Below are 6,786 nucleotides of genomic sequence, written 5' to 3'. Positions count from 1 at the left end.
TCATCCCCTTCTTCCATTTGAATTCCAATTTATTTCAAAATTTATATTTTTTCTTTTCTTATCCTTTAATCAACCACAAACTCTCATACACCCCAAGGCTCTTTCTCATGTGCTTTTAATTTCCTTTCCCTAGAAATAAAAAATAAAAAATCAACATGTTAGGTCACTCCAACAAACATCTCAAAATATGCAAAAGGTTTCTCTTTTAAAATTCTCCTCTTTTATCTTTTTATACTCTATCACCTTCTTCCATTTGAATTCCAATTTATTTTAAAATTTACATCTTTTTCTTTTCTTATCCCTTAATCAACCTAAAACTTTGCTTTTTCTTATCACTCTAATGTTTTTCTCATCCAAATTGTAACAACCTGCTCCCAACCGTATAGATATTGTCTGCTCTAGGTCCTAGAAGGCCCTCATGACTTTAAAACGCGTCTACAAGATTAAGAAGAGCCTCTACATATATGACTCTAAGAACTTTCTCCCCTATCCAATGTGGGACATTACAAACCCTCCCCCTCTTCCTTTCCCATATACAGATACAACGTTCTAGTTATACCCCATGGGATTGTAGAGCCAAACAGACAAACACCCCCTATGGAGCCAAACAAACCTCCATACCAGGGTCAGGGATCGGCTATGCTCCAAACATGTAGATATTGTCCACTTTGGACCCTAGGTGGCCCTCACGGTTTTAAAACATGTCTATAAGGTTAAGAGGAGCCTCTACATATATAGCTCAATAAACTTTCTCCCTTATCCGATGTGGGACATCACACAAATTTCCAACATTCCCATTTTAATCGCTCATGCATCAACCTAACCTTCTCTTTTGTAATCCCTCATCAACATGTGCCTCTCCTATTTCAATTTCAAATCCTCTTCCCTTTTTCCTTTTCAATTATTCCCTTGTTTGCTCAAATTAGAATTCCCAAGAGTGCTTAAGTGCCTTGAGGAAGTCCTTGAGATCTCAAGTTACTTGAGTGACTATTTTTCTTTTTTTAATGAGATACAACCTCTAGTTTGTCCTCTAATCTTTATAAAAAAATTTGATTTGGGATTTGGTTTGTTTTAAACCTTAGTGTGTCTTGGCTTAGGCTTGGACTTTGATGTTTCTTCAACTTAAACCTAAACCTTGGTATGTTTTAGGCCCAAGCTTGGACTTTGTTGTGTCTTCAACTTAAACATGGGCTTTAGCATGTCCTAGGTTAAGCTTAAACTAGGGTGTGTCTTAAAGGAAAACATATTTGGATAGTTTTCCACATTCTTCGTAAATATTATTCTTTAATTAATCTAAATATTTAGGGAGATTTTGAGACATTTAGATAATTTTAATCATTGATGATATTCTTTAATTAAAAAATAATATTTAAGAAACTTATCAAAACATATATGAATACTTTCTAATTTATTTTTAATGAGAATTGATACCTACCTGCCTTTTCACTAATAATCCACTATTTTTATTTATTTTGATAATTATATTTAATTACCAAAATTCTTATTTCCCGATTTAATGTGAAGATAACTTATCTTCTTTTTGTGTAAGGTTACATGATATGTATCACAAATTTGATTCGATAGAACAATTAACAAATGATATTTTTTATTTTTATTTTGTTACACTTATTATTGTGTATATTTTATGATACATGACTATTGATAAGTGGTTACACAAATCTAGTAATTTTAAAAAATAATTTGAAACTCAAAAACGAAACCATCAATACTAAAAATTTATTTATAAAAAAAAATAATGGACCAAAACTAATATATAATAATTCTTATTTTTCCTCTACACACAATTATAAGTTTTAACAAATACTCATGAAACAAATAGATTCTAAATAAAGTGAGTCTTAATTATTTGGATTCTTAAATTAAGTCTAATAATTTAAAAAGTAATTTAGAATTCAAAAATTGACCTAAATAATAGTAAAAATTCTTAAAGAAAAATTAATTGAAAATTCTTTGTCATGGATTAGGTACTAAATGTATGCATGTAATAGGAAAACATATTTATTTCCATATTTCAAAAAATGAATATTTCCTTCTTTAACTCGTTATAAATAAAATATGACTTATCATTACTCAATTTTAACAAAAAAAATTACATTTATATTTTACCAAAAATTATTTATTTTTAGTTCATTTTTAATAGCAAAACTAATTTTTATTTTAGTAAGAATTTAATTTAATGTTAGTATAATTCAAATTCACAAATTTATTACAAAATCAAAATAAAAAATTGTTTCCAAAAAACTAAATTTTTTTATCCAAACAAGGTCTTAACCTATTTTTTAAAATAAGGTTAAGAAAATATAACTGAACATGTCGTCTCTTTTGTCAATTTCTCATACAATCTTGTTTTATCTTACAATATATTTGCCAAATGCATATTGAACAACATTACATATTGTGTCGTCAACCAAGACCAAGGGTTTGTGTATGAGGCCATGTTTGATATTTGCTTGGTATCAGTCCTTTAGGCTTGTTTACTGGGCTTTTTGAAGCCGTATTGATTGTGGGCTTATTTTACATAAATTTTTGGTTGGAGGGTTTAGCTTTCTTGTTTGCTTAACATTTAGTATGACATAAGCTTTTCAATAGTAGAATATCACAATATTTACACGTATTTTTCTAATATTTGTTGAGTTATATTTTAGTTATTTCTCTACAATTAATTATTGTCCCCTACTCATAATTATAAATATGAGTTATAATTATCCCATAATTGTATGTTCAAGCCTCTAAATGTTTCCTCTACATAAATGGTGATAATACCCCAATTTTCCCAAAGTTTGTTGAAATTTTGAACTGAATTATTAAAGATATTTCAAAGTAAATTGATTAACTTAGAAATTCCCAACATATACCAAAAGATAAATAATTAGGATAGTCGAGGTTGATCTCCCATAGCAATGCATCTATCAATTTTTTTGTTTTAATCTTCTTCAATGTAAACAAGGATATTGGGAGAAAGCATAGGATTGTTTGGGAAGTCAATTATATTTGAGAAATCTTTAAAAAATGAAAAAGAAAAATAGTAATGCATGTTTGATGGATATCTTAATATCATTGAGTAGAAGGTTATGACCAATTTGCTCATAGCTGCATTTTCTTCTCTAGTATTCTTAATTTTTGATATTTATTTAGAATAAAAATATATTTTATTTCAATATTTGGAATTTTAATATATATATATATATATATATGAAATATCTCTCCTTTTTAATAAGTAATTTTTTTGTTTATTGTCAATAATATTCATAATTGAAATGCGTAACATTTATATATATAAAAAAAAAGTGATATTATTTTATTCAATAAAATATTTATTAAATAATATAAATATTAGTATTATTTTATAGTATATTTTATAGTTTTATTAACTAAAAATTTTATTTTTAATCATTTTTTTGTTTTACAAAATAAGTAATATAAAAAATGAAGAAAAAAAATCTCATATCTCAACTTAGTATATATATATATATAAAAGATAAAATATATCTCATTACTTTTTTTATCTCATATAGGTTGATGATAAGATAAATGATAAAATAATTTATCCTAAATTTGTGGAAGAATAGAGAATTTTGGGAAAAAAAATATTATGGTATTAAAAATATTTATGAAAACATAACACTTTGGAAAAAAAAATACTACAATTTTAAAAAATATTTATTAAAACATGACTCTTGGAAATTATTTGCAAATCTACAATACTTTCTATAACATCAATTGGAAGTTGTTTCTTCAAAAAATAACTCCAATTCAAATATGAAAATTGTCTTTCGAAAAAGACAACTTTAAAATTCAATTGAAGTTTTCTCTTCAAAGGATAAGTTTCAATTCAATTTTTTGAAAGTTTGAAAAGTCGTATATTTTAAGAAATATTTTTTAAAAGTGCAGTATTTGTTTCAAAATCCCCTGAACTTATGGTTGGAAGAAGCATCGTCTATCAAATCTAAAGCTTGAAAAGCTAGATAAGGCTTATGAGATGCACCTTCTTGGATGCTCAGAGAGCTTCCTAGCAACTCACTAATTCATGGTCATGGTAGTAAAGATAAATTATCAACAAACATTTACTTAAACCAACTTTTCCATCCTGCAGAAAAGCTTGAATGGCTTCTTCTGCTCTCTCTATAATTCTGCAGAATGCAAAATTTCTGCAATATAATCATGAAATAGTACGTGTCATACACAAAATCTACACAAGGAATGATTTCATTATTTGAAATAATAGAAGTATATAAACATGAACTTTAAAGGGATGAAATAGGAAGGAAAATGGAAGCCAAAGAGGAGTTGGTTAAAGAGAAAGATCCCCCAGGTCGAAAGTCCTTGAAACAGCTTTGCACCAAGACTCCACCTTCTTACTCCTCTGTTCCTCGTCTAATGCTGGATAAAATGTGGTAGCAAAGCTTAAGCTCCAGAAGCGAAAATCTCATCTTCTATCTAAATCCCAACTGCTAATCCAGTTGCGTAAGCGGCTCCAAGAGCTGTTGTCTCCATATCAGCTGGTCTAACCACCGGATTCCTCAACAGATCAGCCTGCAAATCATTAGACAGAAAATTGTCAAATTAAACAATCCAAACAAGGACAGCATAGGATTATGGGCAGTCTGATATAAGATTCCACATGCCTGAAGACAGAATAGGATTGTACCACATGATCACCAGCCATTGACATGAACAAAAATAAAAAGAAGACAAGTACAAACTCATATCAAGTTGTTAGAACTTCATATGGGCCTGAAGTGATGACAAAATTTTTCAAAACAAATGAAAAAAAACATGTGGAAGAAAAACTAGGAATGCAAAAGAAGTTATCACGCCTTAAAAAACATTATTCTTGTTGCAACTTTGCTATGTTTACACAAAATTATAGAACAAAAGATTGAAATGGGACAAAAGTAGTCGAGGAAATTAGTGCATTTCATGATTAGACAATACCAAACCCAGAATCAATACCTTACATTATTATCATGGTTGCAATATAAAAGGCTTACAGGTAATGTATAGGTTTAAGTTCTGTAGTTTCCCATCAAAAAGGGGAGAATTGAAACAAGAGAAGTTTAGCAATGCAGAAAACAGAAACCATTTCTGTTACGTGTTACAACAACGAAGCAGATATATATCGGATCAAAGAATAGCAGAAAACACGAACTTGAATTTGCATCAAAAGATTGGTGATGGTTGCACCACCATCAACTGTAAGCAAGAACTCCCCCTTCTCATTCCTGACCTCACGCTTCTCCCCCGCATCCTTGTGCATTGAAACTAGGACATCCTTTGCCTAAAAACACATACTATCAAGCACGACTCGAGCAATGTGAGACTTGTTTGTAAATCTTGTGATCCCAATACAAACCCCACGCGCATCATCACGCCACCACGGAGCACACAATCCATTGAATGCTAGCTCAAAATAAACCCCACCCGAAGAATCAACCTTTGCTGCTAATTCCTCAATCTCACTTGCAGTGCTTATTATACCAAGGCTGTCTCCAAGCCACCGACTTGCAATAGAGCCCTCTAGACAATAAAGCATAGTTGGTTGGAGCCTCTCGTCCAAGCTTAAATGCCGAAGTGGTTAAAGCCAATGTTTGGACTGAGAATATGAAAGCCCCAGTCCCATATGTGCTCTGGGCCTCACCTTATTGGCAAGCTTGGCCCAGCATTGCAGCCTGCTGGTCACCATCTTTTGTTTTTATTTTCAGTTTTTATTTATTTTAGGGTTATTTAATTAAAAATAAAAATAAAAATTCACATCTGACAAAAATAACCTTCATATTTTAAAAACATAAAACATAACATTTTTTTTAAAATAAAAATACCCTCCAACATTTTTTCTATCCCTATTTCCTATCCAAACACTTACAAAAAAAGCATTTATATTTTTAAATAGTTCGAGGTTGTTTCTCCCTTTTGGTACAAATATCTTTTTCTTTAATGTATTGTTTAATTCGAGATCTTAAACACATAACTCTAAAGGTTAATTTTTTTTTTTATTCAATATGTTGTATACTTTCATAAAGACAAATTCAATTTTTTAGGAATTTTTCAATGTTAAAATAATTTAGAGCTTAACGGAAAAAAGAAAAGAAAAGAAAAGAAAAAATAATTAGAATAGCAACGCCGGAAAATAAAATCTATCCTCTATAAAATTTATACTCTTAAATTGTTTTGTGTAATACTGAAATTTTAAATTAATCTTCATGGAAATCATTTTGGGAGTTTGATTAAGTGGCATTTTGAGTTCATATTTATTTTGAAATTAAGCATATGTTTGATCACTCACAGAAGTTCATTTGTTGGTAGTATGAATAAAATCCGAATAATTTTGTAATTTTTTTATAGGTAAATCATATTTACATATAATTAACACAACAAAGGATTAATACTATCAAGAAGATGTGGTAAATTAAATCTTTGTTTATGTGTAACGCTAACCTTGTTTATTTATTCATAATAATTGATAAATATATTACACAATTATTATAATTTATTACAACATATACGTGTTGGAAATTTTTTTAAATGGGCTAACATTAATTGAATAATTTGTTTTTGCAAAAAAGGGTTAATGGATAGACTATTATATAATGAGCCCAATTAACTAGTGATCACATTTTGGATTGGGTTTTGCATCTTTTGAGTAGAAGCTCAGTTGAGTGGCAAGTGTAGGCTATGGGTCTCATTGAAGCCCATTATGGGAGGGCCCAATGAGAATCCAATTTGAGTTATGCTAAGTCCCCTCTCTAATCTAGATAGAAAGGGTTT

At 29.4% G+C, this 6,786-nt stretch overlaps 1 pseudogene; it reads right to left on the bottom strand.

The window, feature by feature from the left end:
• Window positions 1-4,312: 4,312 nt before the first annotated feature.
• Window positions 4,313-5,850, bottom strand: LOC117910324 (annotated as a pseudogene).
• Between the last annotated feature and the right edge of the window lie 936 nt (window positions 5,851-6,786).

The sequence above is a fragment of the Vitis riparia genome, unplaced genomic scaffold (assembly GCF_004353265.1).
Source record: "Vitis riparia cultivar Riparia Gloire de Montpellier isolate 1030 unplaced genomic scaffold, EGFV_Vit.rip_1.0 scaffold713_pilon_pilon, whole genome shotgun sequence".
Classification (NCBI taxonomy): domain Eukaryota; kingdom Viridiplantae; phylum Streptophyta; class Magnoliopsida; order Vitales; family Vitaceae; genus Vitis; species Vitis riparia.
The sequence above is the reverse complement of the archived record's forward strand: the minus strand, read 5'-3'. Positions and strand labels throughout refer to the sequence as shown.